The 17,953-nt window shown below is 43.2% G+C and overlaps 1 protein-coding gene across 2 annotated transcripts in view; it reads right to left on the bottom strand.

Annotated features, from left to right (window-relative positions):
* The window catches only part of snphb (syntaphilin b), a 40,283-nt gene extending 24,373 nt beyond the window's left edge, over positions 1–15,910 (bottom strand). The window contains exons 1-2 of one of the 2 annotated variants that reach the window (XM_090184469.1): positions 15,723–15,866; positions 1,999–2,161 (exon numbers count right to left, since the gene is read on the bottom strand). The gene's annotated coding sequence lies outside the window, so the exon portion shown is untranslated. Of the gene's footprint in view, positions 1–1,998; positions 2,162–15,722 lie in introns of both variants that reach the window. The other variant, XM_021615978.3, reaches the window with a different exon arrangement.
* Positions 15,911–17,953: the final 2,043 nt, after the last annotated feature.

Here is a 17,953-nt window from a genome sequence, read left to right as displayed (position 1 = left end):
AAGGAAGAAAGATACGAGAGTGTGTCTTTCCTGCGTCACTCACTAGTATGTATGTTGCTGTACGTCAAGTGAGAGTCTGAGAAGTGTGTTAAAAGTGTATACTGCTGAGCTACAAACATGCGTATATTAATGTGTTTGAACAAGAAACAGTGAAAATCTCTGGGATTCTGACTCACAGTCAGAAATATTTCAAAACATGCATCCTGTTTGAGTACCACTGTTAATATTTTCAAGCATGGTGGTGGCTGCATCATATTATGGGTATGCTTGTAATTGTTAAGGACTGGGGAGTTTTTCCAGGATAAATAATAAATGTAATGGAGGAAAGCATAGACAAAATCCTAGAGGAAAACCTGGTTCAGTCTGCTTTCCGCCAGACACTGGGAGATGAATTCACCTTTCAGCAGGACAATAACATAAAACACAAGACCAAATCTACACTGCAGTTGCTTAACAAGACAACATTGAATGTTCCTGAGTGACCGAGTTACAGTTCAGACTTAAATCTACTTGGAAATCTATGGCAATGACCTGAAAATGTTCGTCTAGCAATGATCAACAACCAATTTGACAGAGCTTGAAGAATTCTGAAATAAATGTAAATGTAGCACAATCCAGGTGTGCAAAGCTCTTAGAGACTTACCCAGAAAGACTCACAGCTGTAATCACTGTCAAAGGTGAATACTTATGTAAATTGGATATTTCTGGATTTCACTTTCAATACATTTGCTAACATTTCTAAAAACATATGTTCACTTATGTGGTATTGTGTGTAGATGGGTCAGAAAAAATTATATTATATATTATTATAATTATATTATAATTATATATAAAAATTATATTGAATCCATGTTGAATGTAGTCTAACACAACAAAATGTGAAATAAGTCAAGGGGTATGAATACTTTGACAGCAATGTATCTTGTAACAGTATGTACAGTATCCAAGGCCCTAGATGTCCTCCCATTCCCCATGAACAACACAGTGGAATAATTATCCACCGAGTTAGTTAAATAATAGATATATGAGTCGGTTTGCAGCAGCTTATGACTCACACTCTCTTATCAGGCCACCCCGCTCAGTTAGAAGCTAGGGAAATGGCCCCATGCACTCACAGCCTCAGCCCAGAACTCATAATGCGACAAATACTAACATTATTATCACACTGACAAAATTGATAAATGTGTGAGAGGATAGTATACTCCTAACCAAATTATCAAAACAACTTTAAGAAGGACCCCCATCTCTTCTACAATCCTACAGGCAAGGTTCAGCACCGACAATATGACTGCACAGGACACAACAGCTCCAATGCAGAACTTGTAACTGGTTCCAGGTATGCCCAATGAAAAACATACTTTTTTTCTCCATAAATTCTGCTCCAAAAAGGTCAACAAATACTAAAAATTATGATTTCTTGACTAAATATTAAAATTAACATTATTTAAGAACATTTCGTTTTTGGTTTACATGATAACCACCAAAAGGCAACGATCTCCTCTATAGAAATACAAACACGTGTTCAGTTTACCTTCTTAGGTACAACTTAAACATGTGTCTAAGGCAGTGGATAAGAATGCAGAAGTGTTTGTGTTGAAGCGCCACAAGCACACTAATAAACAAGGAGGGCTGAATGAATGAAACTTAGTCTCAAAGTAAATCTGAAACTACAACGTCGACAACTTCACAAACTATGCAGCTGAAATGTAGTAAGATGCAGTTTGTAATATCACCACTAGATATCAGCGTCTGTATTTCACTGTGTTATTTTTGCACCAAGGATGGGTCAGTGTTTACTTTCGCGCCCGTCCAGTATTCGCACAAAAGTAGCACAGATTGCTAGCTCGCTAGCTAGCCTAACTATCTTGCTGGCTAGCTAGTCAGATAACGTTAACTAAGTAAGCATATGATCAGGACAGGGCTGCTTGCTTGCTGAAGTGTACTTTTGATGATTTACTTGTTCAAATATGCTGTCGCCGGCTGTGTCTAGCTACTCACCGTCAAACCACCATGTCCACTCTCTCACGCCGTGTAATATCGCCACTGAATGATGTTCAATGAGCAGCTCGTAGATCGCCCTACTCAGGCAATCGTTGAAGGATCTATGAGGATCTATGAGGCTTCTTTCACAGGATGGGTCCACAGGCGAAGGCTGTGCCATCTAGAGGAGGACAAAGGTAACAAATAGCTATTGTACTAGGCCTAGGGGCCTGAAAGGGTCACAGAGGCATCTATAATTACCTCACTACTGGCAATATCATCAGTACCATTATCATAGTCATTAACCATTCATAACCAGGCCAAAGTCCTAATTTCGGCACCACAACTGCGACAACAATGCTTTATCTGTGAAATAAAATATTTCAGTGAGAGGCTAATACCAGACGATAATATCGGTCAACCGATTTATCGGTCAGCCTCTAGACAGGACAACATTTCATTACCAAGAATCTCAAAATCCTGCCTAGTCACTGCACTGCAGAGCAGCTTACAGCAGCAGAGCTCTGTCCATTTAATCAATCAGTCCAACTATCCACATAATCCTGCGAAAGAGGCCAAACAGTGTAGCGAGAGAAGGAGAGGGAAGGAGGGATCCAGAAGCAGAGCACTGCAACTGACACAACACTGAGCAGTGAGGATCTGTGAGGCTTCTTTCACAGGATGGGTCCACAGGCGAAGGCTGTGCCATCTAGAGGAGGACAAAGGTAACAAATAGATATTGTCCTAGGCCTAGGGGCCTGAAAGGGTCACAGAGGCATCTATAAATACCTCACTAATGATAATATCAGCAGTACCATTATCATAGCCATTAACCATTCATAAGCAGGCCAAAGGCCTAGTTTTGGGACAACCACAACTGCGACAACATCACCGTCATCAAAATCATTATCGTCATTATGTCCTTTCATGTCAGAAAACTGCAGCATCATCTGCACCGTCCCAGGCAGTGGAGGTGTCCTTAAAAGAGGGCCTTTACCCGGGAGTATGAGGGGAGGAGAGGTTGAGGAGAGGTTGCTGGACTAACATCTGGATATGTCAGGAGCCAGCACCCGTCTCACTCCCCTCCTGAGATGCATCAAGAGCACCTCCACTTTAGCTACCCGACGAGCTAAAGACCTTCTTCGCCGTCTTTGTGGAAAACAGAGCCGCCGACATGGGCGCCCGAGGCTCATGACTGTGCACTCTCGTTCTCCGTAGCCAACCTAAGATAGAGTATTAACCCTCGCAAGGCTGCCGGCCCGGATGGCATCCCAAGCTGTGTCCTCAGAGCATGTGCAGACCAGCTGGCTGGAGTGTTTAGGGACATATTCAATCTCTCCATATCCCAGTCTGTTGTCCCCACTTGCTTCAAGATGTCCACCACTCTTCCTGGACCCAAGAAAGCGAAGGGAACTGAACTAAATGACTATCGCCCCATAGCACCTACTTCTGTCATCATGAAACGCTTTAAGAGGCTAGTTAAAGACCATATCACCTCTACCTTACCTGACAGCCTATTCACATATCGCCCCAACAGATTCTAGGATGACGCAATCGCAATTGCACTGCACACTGCCCTATCCCACCTACGTAAGAATGCTGTTCATCGACTACAGCTCAGCCTTCAACACCATAGTGCCCTTCAAGCTCATCACTAAGTTCAGGGCCCTGGGTCTGAACCCCTCACCTGTGCAACGAGATCCTGGACTTCCTAACGGGCTGACCTCAAGTGGTGAATGTAGGCAACAACACCTCCGCCACACTGATCCTCAACAAGGGTGCGTGCTCAGCCCTGTCCAGTACTCCCTGTTCACCCATGACTGCGGGACAACCCACTTCTCCAAATTCCAACTCAATCATCAAGGTTGCTGACGTCACAACAGAGATAGGCCTGATTACCAACAACTACGAGACAGCCTACAAGTTAAGTTGTTCATTTCACGTCGACAAATAAAGTGAAATACCCTTTTTGCAAGCTGAAAAACCCAACAATGCAGTAAGCAATATCAATGTAGTACTAAAATAAAACATAAGCTAGAACAAAAACACACAAGAAATACAAATAAGAAGAACATGAGAAGTAAGTAAGCTATATACAGAATCAGTTCCAATATCATATTTACAATGTGCAGGGATACTGGAGTGATGGAGGTAGATATGTATAGGGGTAAGGTGACTGGGTACCAGGGTATATGATACATAGAGTAGCAGTAGTGTATATGATGATTGTATGCGAGTGTGCGTGTGTAGAGTCAGTATAAATGTGTGTGCATGTTAAGTGTGTATGAACAAATGAAGTGAGTGAGTGAGTGAGTGTGTGTGTGTGTGTGTGTGTGTGTGTGTGTGTGTGTGTGTGTGTGTGTGTGTGTGTGTGTGTGTTGGAGTGTCAGTGTGTGTAAGTGTGTGGAGTCCTGTGAGTGTGTGTGTGTGTGTGTTGGAGTGTCAGTGTGTGGAGTCCTGTGAGTGTGCATTGAGACAGTGCAAAAACAAAAATACAATACAATACAATACAGGGAGGAGGTGAGAGCCGTGGTGGACTGGTGCCAGGAAAATAGCCTCTCCCTTAACATCAACCAAAAGAAGAAGCTGATCGTGGACTACAGGAGACAGCAGAGAGAGCATGCCCCCATCCACGTTGACGGGACTGCGGTGGAGAGGGTCAAAAGCTTCAAGCCGTTTGGCGTGCACATCACTGACAACCTGAAACAGTCCCACAGCCCCTCTTAGACCTCCGGAGGCTCAAGAAATTTGTCTCGGCTCCTAAGAACCTCACAAACGTCTACAGATGCAATATCGAGCGCATCCTGTTGGTACGGCAATTGCACCGTCCGCAACCGCAGGGCTCTCCAGAGGGTGGTGTGGTCAGTCTAACACATCAACAGGGGCACACTGCCCGCACTCCAAGACTTCTACAGCACCCGGTGTCACAGGAAGGCCAAGAAGATCATCAAGGACCTCATCCACCCAAGCCACAGTCTATTCACCCCGCTACCATCTTGAAGGCGGAGACAGTACAGGTGCATCAAAGCTGAGAAACAGCTTCTATCTCCAGGCCATCAGACTGTTAAACAGTCAACACTAACCGGCCTCTGCCCAGTACCCTGCTCTAAACCTTAGTCACTGTTACTAGCCAGCTACCACTCGGTACTCTACCCTGCAACTTAGAGACTGCTTCCCTAAGTACATAGAGTCATTGAACACTGGTCATTGAACACTGGTCAAGTGTTTGCATACTGTTTCACCCATTTTATATGTAGACAGTGCATTTGGAATATACAGACTCCTTCACTTTTTGTTATGTTACAGCCTTATTCTAAAATGTTATATTTTGTATCCCCTCATCAGATACCCCAGGTGTTTAGAAATGTCAACAACAAAAAACGTATTTACATAACTATTCAGACCCTTCAAATTGAGACTTGAAATGGAGCCCAGGTGTATCCTGTTTCCATTGATTATCCTTGAGATGTTTCTTCAACTGTGTGGAGAGATGTTTCTCCTTCCCACAGGACAACGACCCTAAGCACACAGCCTAAGACAATGCAAAAGTGGCTTCGGGACAAGTCTCAGAATGTCCTTGAGTGGCCCCGGCCAGAGCCCGGACTTGAACCCGATTGAACATCTTTGGAGAAACCTGAAAATGTGCATCGACGCTCCCCATCCAACCTGACAGAGCTTGAGAGGATCTGCAGAGAAGAATGGGAGAAACTCCCCAAATACAGGTGTGCCAAGCTTGTAGCATCATACCCAATAAGAATCGAGGCTGTAATCGCTACCAAAGGTGCTTCAACAAAGTACTGAGTAAAGGGTCTGAATACTTATGTAAATGTGATATTTCAGTTTTGGATAACATTTCTAAAACCCTGTTATTGCTATGTCATTATGGGGTATTGTGTGTACATTGATGAGGGGAAAAACGTACCAAAATGTGTAAAACTTCTAGGGGTCTGAATACTTTTCGAATGCACTGTCTTCTAGTAATGGCTCATCCAATATAACTTTTAAAAAAAAAAACATTTTCTGGATTATTACTGCACTGTTGGAGCTGTAAACACAAGCATTTGGCTGCAACTGCAATAACATCTGCAAATCGGTGTACTCAACCAATAAACAGTCATTTTGATTTGACAAAGATCATAATAACAAATGCAGCCACATGCAATATTTAACTGTGTTGCCATCTTTGTAAAGATGTTCAGGAATTAGCATGTTCTTAGTTTACATTGTTCTATTTCAAAATGTATAAATATACTTCAAATATACCTCCCCCTTGAATTATGGTTTTAGTAAGCAGGCTATGTAACAATGTATACCTACACTGTAATTACATTATATGCCTATTTAACATCCATATGTGTTTATTTCATTTCTTTACGTAGGTTGTGTTTTGAAATCACCCAAAAGACTTTGGTTTGGAGAAGGAAATTCCAACAATTGGACAGAGGAGAAGATCCTAAGCAGATGAGTCACAGCCAACATTTGTATTGCAAACCATGATTTGCTCTAATCTATAGGGTCCAGGCTTAGTCCTTCAATTTGAATGCTCTCAAGAAAGGTCATGAAAACCAGTAACAGCAGCATTCTGCCCCTAACTGACCAGAGATACTTTTCCATGAGAAGTCTGATCTTATCAGGACTTCTAGAAACCCTGCTGATCCAAAAAGACAGGTTCACAGGAAAAGTAACAAATCTGGAATACTGTGAAATACTGTGAAATAAGTGATAATAGTAGCGATCAGCTGTTCAGCACCATGGACAGCTATAGGATCAGAATTCCGGAGTTCAAGCACATGGACTGTGGACAGCGACTGACTCACAGGAGTAATGACAAAGTAGGCTTATCCAGGAGGGAAGAAGTCTGGTAGGGAAGGCTCCCCTAACTAGAAACTCTGTTTGCTAGCCCATTTCAGACATATTAACTTTTATCAAACTTTAGAATTGTAAATATTAGAGAAAAATTGACTTCTTCATTATTTATTTGGAATCTGGATCCACAAATGCAGAACTTCCAGATACTATGAGTGTGGTTCAGTGGTTAGAGTAGTACAGTATATGACAGAGGGTCACCGGCGCAGATGACATCATTTTGCCCTTCAGCATGTTTGCATTATAGTTGGATATCATTGCATGCAAATCCCCACTGAAACAAAGACCAAAGAATCCATCATATAATGATTATGAAGTCAACCATCTGTCAGTAATTTGGACTGCTATAATTTAGCATGAAATGTCATCCCCTTTCCTGGAGTTGAATCAAATCACATTTTATTTGTCACATGCAGGTGTAGACCTTATCGTGAAATGCTTACTTACAAGCCCAAAAAGGTAGTTCAAGAAATAGAGTTAAGAAAATATTTACTAAATAAACTAAAGTAAAAAATGAAATAAAAACAAATAAAAACAAAATAACAATAACAAAGCTATATACAGGGGGTACCGGTACCGAGTGAATGTGCAGGTTAGGTTAGTCGAGGTAATTTGTACATGTAGGTAGGGGTAAAGTGTCTATGCATAGAAAAAAACAGCGAGTAGCAGCAGTGTAAAAACAAAGGGGGTAGGGAGGGGTCAATGTAAATAGTCCAGGTGGCCATTTGATTAATTGTTCAACAAGTCTTATGGCTTGTGGGTAGAAGCTGTTAAAGAGCCTTTTGGACCTAGACATGGCGCTCCGGTACCGCTTGCCAGGCATTAGCCGAGAGAATAGTCTATTACTTGTTTGGTCTTCCTCTGACACCGCCTAGTAAATAGGCCCTGGATGGTAGGAAGCTTGACCCCAGTGATGTACGGGGCCGTACGCACTACCCTCTGTAGCGCCTTACGGTCAGATGCCGAGCAGTTTCCATACCAGGTGGTGATGCAACTGGTCAGGATGCTCTCGATGGTGCACCTGTAGAAATTTTTGAGGATCTGGGGACCCATGCCAAATCTTTTCAGTCTCAGGAGGGGGAAAAAGTGTTGTTGTGCCCTCTTCACAACTGTCTTGGTGAGTCACTGCAGTATTTGTGCTAAATGCTGTTATTATAGTCAGCAGTTTCCAGGCGAATGCTAGGAGCACATTGTGAAAATAAGACCTGTGGGAAAAAAACTGCATGTGGACTAGCAAAGGGGCTTATGGGTCTAGAAGGAGCAGGGTTGTAGTGCTGCCGGATGGTTGTGCAGCGGCGCTCCCTCACTTTTTAAATTTGAGTACTTTTTAAATTTCTAAATTTCCCTCACTTTTTAAATTTACCAGCAGAGCTGGTAAAACTATTTCCGGAAAATTAATTCTGATGAATTCTAAATAAATGATATTTAGTTACCACAAAAATTCCATTACGAGCGATAGAATGACAACCCAAATAAATATGTATAGCAGCCTAGAGGTAGGTAAATGGTGGTTTCTTCCCTGTCTTCTCTCTGGTGGTGGTGGAAATGATGAAGAACTATAGGCTGCGTGTGTGAACTGCGGAGGCCCGTCGGCCAAATCCGAACGTTGATTAAAAAAAATCTACTGCTCAGCAGAGTGTGAGGGAGTTCAGCGACATTATCATCACACCAACGAGATCGAGGAAACAAATTCACTGTGCGTCTGCCTTGATGTTCATAAAACTCCACGGACGTTCTCTTGCACAGTGGAACCAGAGCAATACGTGACCCCTTGGTTACGACACCATTCTACCGCGGACACCTAAACCAGAGTGGCCACCGCAAAGTCCAAGGAGCCTGACCCTCACTGGACATTGTTGTAGCCCAGTTTGGAATATTTAACCTACATTGGATATTGGTTGAGACATAGGGCCTATTCTAGTTTGGTATGTCAGGGTGGGCAATTGGAAATACGAATTGGGACAAGTTGGAGGTAATAATGTGTTTATTGAGATGCATGAATAAACCACACCAAAATCTTGATTATTTGGCTGTTTTAAAACAAATTTCCTGCAATTCTACTTAGCTTAGCAATGATTTATGTTCACTACTTGGTCAATTGATTTGATAGCATGTTTAATCTATGTAAATCAATTATATGAATTGATAGTTCACCTCTGTTTTATTGTATTCTGTAATAGGGAAGGCCTATATTGAAACCATGTGTTCAAGCTAATCAAATCAAAGTTTATTTATGATACAGTGTAGTGTAAACTACACAATACAATGAAATGCCTATTCACAACTAAAGCTCTCCTCGCAAACAGTGCAATGATATTAAGCTATATGTATTTACATTAGGCTATAGCCTACAAATAGCTGTACCATGTAGTCGTAGGACTATTAAGCTATACAGCAAATGATAGTTTTTGTTTTTCCTAAACTGGCCGAATGGCAGAGCTATCCTTCAGTTATCCGTCAGCAACCGAAGTTGGTTCAAATTCTTTAAAAGGACTTAAAAAAATGTCAACTTCATATTCATCATCTCCAGCATCACCCCAACATATGTGAAAATGGTGCGTTTCTTTGTCTAATGGAAAAAACGATAAAGGAAGTGTTTCCAATGACATCGTTGTGCATCATGTGATTTGAACCAATCATGAGTAGGCATTGCCTACTAACTGGTTGATGATGTCATTGGAAACATCATCTTCCTCTATCTTTTTTACTACTAGACATAGAAACGTGCCATTTTCACATATGTTGATGTTGGGATGGTGCTGGAGATGAGGAATATGAAGTTAGCAGGTTTTTTAAAATGTCCCTTTAACATCACTGTGCGATCCTGGTGCTGTCCTTTTAGAACCATGAAGGGTGTTCCAATCGCTTAAAATAACACTCATCTAGATCTGTTGCCTACGCTCAATAGTCCTACTCATCACTTTATTACAAATAGAAGATTATCACTTCTCACAATGGTGCTCGTTTAGTAAAATTAGATCAAAGCTGAATCAATGTCTCGCAATATCACATAATGATTCATTTGCATTTTACATAACAGAACCGAATATAATAGCACAGCATAGCAGGCCTATTACGTTACACCAAAAACACCTCATTTCTAATGAGATTTTAAGAGGGTTAGCTGAAGCTGAGTAGTCTTTTTCTCATGCGCCAAAACTCAATATAGCACACCACGAGGCAGGATATATGCTTTGATTCAAAATTCAAGATAGGCTAATAGCTTGTTACCACCATCTGCTCTTATTTGCTCACAAAACACTAATTCCAATAAGATTGACAGTGATGACGGCCTATTTTGAAATTAGGTATGCCTAACTTGATGTTTGAGGTTATTAAAAATAAAAAATAAATATATTGAGACAATATGTGTGAGCATAGGCAGATGTTTTTATGCATATTCTATATTGATATGCTATTCAATAGGCCACATCTGTCGGTACAAACTTAGATTGAGGATATGACAACGTCATTAACATTATTTATTTAGCTCTATCTCATCTATAGGGCTCTAAGGCACTGCAGCTCAGTGCTAGAGGCATCACTACAGACCCTGGTTCGATTCTAGGCTGTATAACAACCGTCCGTGATTGCGAGTCCCATACGGCGGCGCATATTTGGCCCAGCGTCGCCCGGGTTAGGGTTTGGTCGATGCAGCCTGTCATTGTAAATAAGAATGTGTTCTTAACTCAACTTTTTAAAAACATATAAAAAGAGCACTTTACCACTGAGGAGATGAAAGGAGGAATTGGAGAGAACGATCTGCACAATGGGGACTGAGAGGAAACAGCATGCTATGACAGTGATCACCATGGAGATGGTCAATCTGCCAATTTTCCAGAACGTGAGCTGCTGTGTAACAGGCTAGATCAGGGGTGGGATTTGAATATTAGAATGTGTGTAGCTAGCGAATATAATACTGGCTTGGTCATTCGTTCACTGGGATGGTCAGCAAAATGGTCATTGCTGACCAAAATGCTGATCATACAGCTGAGGTACCTGGTCCAGTAGGCCTAACAACCTCTAGCCCCTACCCCTTTTGTATTTGCACGTCTGAATGGAAAGCATTCATTTTTCAATAAGGCAGAGGCTTGCTTTATCCAACTGAAGGCTATAAATCAAATCAAATCAAATCAATTCAAATCAAATTTTATTTGTCACATACACATGGTTAGCAGATGTTAATGCGAGTGTAGCGAAATGCTTGTGCTTCTAGTTCCGACAATGCAGTAATAACAAGTAATCTAACTAACAATTCCAAAACTACTGTCTTGTACACAGTGTAAGGGGATAAAGAATATGTACATAAGGATATATGAATGAGTGATGGTACAGAGCAGTATAGGCAAGATACAGTAGATGGTATCGGGTACAGTATGTACAAATGAGATGAGTATGTAAACAAAGTGGCATAGTATAGTATAAAGTGGCTAGTGATACATGTATTACATAAGGATACCGTCGATGATATAGAGTACAGTATATACGTATGCATATGAGATGAATAATGTAGGGTAAGTAACATTTATATAAGGTAGCATTGTTTAAAGTGGCTAGTGATATATTTACATCATTTCCCATCAATTCCCATTATTAAAGTGGCTGGAGTTGAGTCAGTGTCAGTGTGTTGGCAGCAGCCACTCAGTGTTAGTGGTGGCTGTTTAACAGTCTGATGGCCTTGAGATAGAAGCTGTTTTTCAGTCTCTCGGTCCCAGCTTTGATGCACCTGTACTGACCTCGCCTTCTGGATGATAGCGGGGTGAACAGGCAGTGGCTCGGGTGGTTGATGTCCTTGATGATCTTTATGGCCTTCCTGTGACATCGGGTGGTGTAGGTGTCCTGGAGGGCAGGTAGTTTGCCCCCGGTGATGCGTTGTGCAGACCTCACTACCCTCTGGAGAGCCTTACGGTTGAGGGCGGTGCAGTTGCCATACCAGGCGGTGATACAGCCCGCCAGGATGCTCTCGATTGTGCATCTGTAGAAGTTTGTGAGTGCTTTTGGTGACAAGCCGAATTTCTTCAGCCTCCTGAGGTTGAAGAGGCGCTGCTGCGCCTTCTTCACGATGCTGTCTGTGTGAGTGGACCAATTCAGTTTGTCTGTGATGTGTATGCCGAGGAACTTAAAACTTGCTACCCTCTCCACTACTGTTCCATCGATGTGGATAGGGGGGTGTTCCCTCTGCTGTTTCCTGAAGTCCACAATCATCTCCTTAGTTTTGTTGACGTTGAGTGTGAGGTTGTTTTCCTGACACCACACTCCGAGGGCCCTCACCTCCTCCCTGTAGGCCGTCTCATCGTTGTTGGTAATCAAGCCTACCACTGTTGTGTCGTCCGCAAACTTGATGATTGAGTTGGAGGCGTGCGTGGCCACGCAGTCGTGGGTGAACAGGGAGTACAGGAGAGGGCTCAGAACGCAACCTTGTGGGGCTCCAGTGTTGAGGATCAGCGGGGAGGAGATGTTGTTGCCTACCCTCACCACCTGGGGGCGGCCCGTCAGGAAGTCCAGTACCCAGTTGCACAGGGCGGGGTCGAGACCCAGGGTCTCGAGCTTGATGACGAGCTTGGAGGGTACTATGGTGTTGAATGCCGAGCTGTAGTCGATGAACAGCATTCTCACATAGGTATTCCTCTTGTCCAGATGGGTTAGGGCAGTGTGCAGTGTGGTTGAGATTGCATCGTCTGTGGACCTATTTGGGCGGTAAGCAAATTGGAGTGGGTCTAGGGTGTCAGGTAGGGTGGAGGTGATATGGTCCTTGACTAGTCTCTCAAAGCACTTCATGATGACGGATGTGAGTGCTACGGGGCGGTAGTCATTTAGCTCAGTTACCTTAGCTTTCTTGGGAACAGGAACAATGGTGGCCCTCTTGAAGCATGTGGGAACAGCAGACTGGTATAGGGATTGATTGAATATGTCCGTAAACACACCGGCCAGCTGGTCTGCGCATGCTCTGAGGGCGCGGCTGGGGATGCCATCTGGGCCTGCAGCCTTGCGAGGGTTAACACGTTTAAATGTCTTACTCACCTCGGCTGCAGTGAAGGAGAGACCGCATGTTTTCGTTGCAGGCCGTGTCAGTGGCACTGTATTGTCCTCAAAGCGGGCAAAAAAGTTATTTAGTCTGCCTGGGAGCAAGACATCCTGGTCCGTGACTGGGCTGGGTTTCTTCCTGTAGTCCGTGATTGACTGTAGACCCTGCCACATGCCTCTTGTGTCTGAGCCGTTGAATTGAGATTCTACTTTGTCTCTGTACTGGCGCTTAGCTTGTTTGATAGCCTTGCGGAGGGAATAGCTGCACTGTTTGTATTCGGTCATGTTACCAGACACCTTGCCCTGATTAAAAGCAGTGGTTCGCGCTTTCAGTTTCACACGAATGCTGCCATCAATCCACGGTTTCTGGTTAGGGAATGTTTTAATCGTTGCTATGGGAACGACATCTTCAACGCACGTTCTAATGAACTCGCACACCGAATCAGCGTATTCGTCAATGTTGTTATCTGACGCAATACGAAACATCTCCCAGTCCACGTGATGGAAGCAGTCTTGGAGTGTGGAGTCAGCTTGGTCGGACCAGCGTTGGACAGACCTCAGCGTGGGAGCCTCTTGTTTTAGTTTCTGTCTGTAGGCAGGGATCAACAAAATGGAGTCGTGGTCAGCTTTTCCGAAAGGGGGGCGGGGCAGGGCCTTATATGCGTCGCGGAAGTTAGAGTAACAATGGTCCAAGGTCTTTCCTCCCCTGGTTGCGCAATCGATATGCTGATAAAATTTGGGGAGTCTTGTTTTCAGATTAGCCTTGTTAAAATCCCCAGCTACAATGAATGCAGCCTCCGGATAAATTGTTTCCAGTTTGCAGAGAGTTAAATAAAGTTTGTTCAGAGCCATCGATGTGTCTGCTTGGGGGGGGATATATACGGCTGTGATTATAATCGAAGAGAATTCTCTTGGTAGATAATGCGGTCTACATTTGATTGTGAGGAATTCTAAATCAGGTGAACAGAAGGATTTGAGTTCCTGTATGTTTCTTTCATCGCACCATGTCACGTTAGTCATAAGGCATACGCCCCCGCCCCTCTTTTTACCAGAAATATGTTTTTTCCTGTCTGCGCGATGCGTGGAGAAACCTGTTGGCTGCACCGCTTCGGAAAGCGTCTCTCCAGTAAGCCACGTTTCCGTGAAGCAAAGGACGTTACAGTCTCTGATGTCCCTCTGGAATGCTACCCTTGCTCGGATTTCATCAACCTTGTTGTCAAGAGACTGGACATTGGCAAGAAGAATGCTAGGGAGTGGTGCGCGCTGTGCCCGTCTCCGGAGTCTGACCAGAAGACCGCCTCGTTTCCCTCTCTTTCGGAGTCGTTTTTTTGGGTCGCTGCATAGGATCCACTCCGTTGTCCTGTTTGTAAGGCAGAACACAGGATCCGCGTCGCGAAAAACATATTCTTGGTCGTACTGATGGTGAGTTGATGCTGATCTTATATTCAGTAGTTCTTCTCGACTGTATGTAATGAAACCTAAGATGACCTGGGGTACTAATGTAAGAAATAACACGTAAAAAAACTAAAAACTGCATAGTTTCCTAGGAACGCGAAGCGAGGCGGCCATCACTGTCGGCGCCGGAACCCGTCAGGGGTGTCAAACATACGGCCTGCGGGCCAGAGCCGACCCATGAGGGGGTTCAATCCGGGCAGTGGGTGGATTGTGTAAAGAAATGATAATACCAAAAATATGTTTTTACCAAAAAATTCCTTTGGGGTGGAAACAAACTCAGTATACTTTAAAATGTATCAACCAATTTTCAGTGCGGCCCCCTGAATCTAGTTGAAGACCGAAAATTAGACATGCCTGATTTAGGTGGAGCAATGGCCAGTTTGCTGACATCAGTCTGGTGACAGTCCTCTACAATCTGCAAACACTAAAGAGGAGGCGGCTAGAGAAAAAGGCTGATCTAGGTGTTGTTGTGGGACCAGGCAATGTGGGGTGCATGTGCTCTCAATTGGGCAGAACCGGGCCTTTGAAACCCATAGGCAAAGACCGTAAATACACACTTAGGCCTATATCTATAATGCAAAGCTGAACCACTGCAGATTCCTGGAAAAACAACATATATTTCTAGAGGACATTTGGAGAGAGTGTGAGTAGGGTATGCTACCTACAATCTAAAATCCCCAGTAACCAACAAACACAAAGTCAAGAGCTCTTTTACAAGACAGATGGTTATATTTCTGACATATGCCGTCAGATTGACTGTTTTACTGAAAATAGCAAACTGCTGCAAGGTCGAATTGCATGCCAGAAGACCAGTCACGATATAGGGTACCAACATGGCAGGTGTTTGTTTGGTTTGAGACTATTGTGCATTTTCCCAACGCTTAATGAACCCGCCCTCCATATGCGTCATCTCTATCAAAAGCTTACCAAATACATTGCGGCAATAGCCTAATAATGTATCAAGCCAATTCGCAAAAAATCGACGTGTAATTTGTAATGGTTGTGATCACCTGGCCAAAGAATAGCCTACCGCTACCGCGAACGTATACCGAAAGATGACATTATACACAAACATCTGCGGTGCACCCTTGGAACAGCAGGCTCCTGCTGGACAGCGACACACACACACACACACACACACACACAAACATCAACAACAACCATCATCATCATCATGACATCTGATATGTGCTATATGTGCGTGCGTAACTCTTTATAAACAAAATCATATTTTAGGTTTCGCTATATCTTGCAGCTCCCCCTGCATGTCTCAATTTCTAGAATAATCCATTCTTACTTATTCACAGTGGCTCATGTTGAGCATCCTTTGCAAAATTACAGTTAAGCCAAATGACATTAGGCTACAACGTCTTGAATCTAAAAAGATTGAGGTTTACCTGTTTCCCCCTTCCGTATTTATTTTACAGTTCCATCGTTACACCGGAGATACCGCCTCCTTTCTTGATTACACCGCGATTCCAGTCTCTGGTTAGGACTCCGCCAGAGCGGTGTGCCTTTGCTCGCGTGCACGGGGCTGGTCTGAGATGCATGAGATCCGTTTGAGAGCAGCGGCGTGAGGAAAGACAAGCACATTGATGAAAGCTGATGCGTGGTGCTACTTTGGTTCTTAAAGGGAAACACCAATCTTCAAAAAGACAAATAGTGAATCATTCGTGGATTCATGTGTTTGCACTTGATGCAGTTCTTATTAGTTATGGTCTGGATTCGAATGAACAATCTGTTCACGAGCCTGCATGTCTTTTCACCCCCCCCCCCCACCCCCCCACACACACAAACTGAGACCACCTTGTTTTCTAGTAGTGAATTCAAGTAGTGAATTCAATAAAGTATAATATTTTGCTACAGAAGTCTGAAAATGTTACATTGCCTTACTGTCTCCCCTGGGAGCACTTCTGTTACAGTGTGTGTGTGTGCGTGATATTTAGCAGTCTCGGCCATGTACACAGGCTTCCAGTGTGTGGCCTCCAGATTACAGGCCTGACAAAAACTATGGCAAAGCAGTCGTCTAGGTACTGCTGTTTCAGTTGTCATGGGCAGCCTAGCTGTTTGGAGATGGAGATGCTTTCTGTACCCTTTGAGTGCCATTCACACAGGGAACTTTGAAATGTGCTTGGATCCTTTTTTTGTACATTTGATTGGTGGATTCAAATAAAGTATTTAATTTGTGATCCAAGTATCCTCTAATAAATGTGCACTAAATGCTCTCAAACCTCTTTCTTTGACCCCCAGAATGTCACATTTAGATTACACAGTATACTGTGTTGTATCTATAAATGTTAAATATATTTATCAAGCTTTCATGTGGGCTCCATTTATGTTCTGTAAAATCATAATATCAGGATTGAGGGTAAAATCATTTAATCCAAATGAGCAGCATGACAGTGCTTGTTCACAATAGCTTTGGTTGATGAATAATAGACAGTAATCTACGCTTTAAATTCCTTTCACCTTGTATTCTTATATTTCAGTAGTAATTTCCAGAATGCACCCCATATCAACTAAGTATTAGTTTTTTCCAACCGCTTACATGAGTTTTCAAAACCGTCTCCTTTTTTTCAAAACTCTACACACAATTCCCCAAACTGCACACACAAAATGCAAAATGCCTCACATCTCCTTCAAAATGTAACACTGCATTCAAAATGCCATAAACATGTCAGAATGAAGCATTTGCATCAAATGGCGAACACTGCTTTCATAATAGCACATTTTTGGACATACCATGTAAACAGTTGTTCTAAATCTAAAGCTCTTTGGTCTTACATAGGCTTATATCTACATTTCAATACAATGTTCTACAGTGAAAGTAATCTGCTGAGAGGGGTAACAAGTACACTGTAAACACCAATGCAATGTAGAAACAGAAAATATTTATTAGGCCAAACATTACTGTTGTATACAGTAGCATACAACAAAACCATAAACATATGTAAACCAAAAGTATATTCTTTAGAATACAGTAAAGAACACAATTGTGTGTGCGGGGTCCCGGGGGGGGGGGGGGGGCAGTCCAGGAATTGGTGGTGGGGGTGGGGTGGGGGGGGGGGGGGGGGGGGGTGCAGTCGCCTGTACTAAGCTAAGCTTCATCTCTTCTCCGGCCTGGGTCTGGCCACCATATTTCGTCCACATCACAAGATACGTTTTCTCTTGCCAAACATCGAGGGAAGTATCTCCTAGCATGGCGTGTCTAACCTTGGACAGAGGCAACCTCTATGTCCCCACATGCGTCATCCATTGCCTGGAGAAGCGGCATGCAGGCATAGGGTTGGCGATCATACACTTTCCAGCATCAGAATGAGAAGAATTCCTCTATGGGATTTAGAAAAGGTGAATATGGGGGTAGTTACAAAACTACAAATTGTGGATGGGTGGCAAACCAGTTTTGGACCAGAACAGCCCGGTGAAAACTAACATTGTCCCATAAAACCACAAATCTAGCAGGCTCCTGATCTGGATCAGGGACAAGCATTTGTAAATTGCATCCAGAAAAGTGTGTTATATTGTGTTGTACGGACCCAGTGTGGCATTGGGATGGAGGACCCCGTTTTGAGTGATGGCAGCACACATAGTTATACTACCCCCACGCTGTCCAGTGACATTGGTAATT

Source organism: Oncorhynchus mykiss, chromosome 9, assembly GCF_057628025.1.
Source record: "Oncorhynchus mykiss isolate SJ-2025 chromosome 9, ASM5762802v1, whole genome shotgun sequence".
Lineage (NCBI taxonomy): Eukaryota > Metazoa > Chordata > Actinopteri > Salmoniformes > Salmonidae > Oncorhynchus > Oncorhynchus mykiss.
The sequence above is the reverse complement of the archived record's forward strand: the minus strand, read 5'-3'. Positions and strand labels throughout refer to the sequence as shown.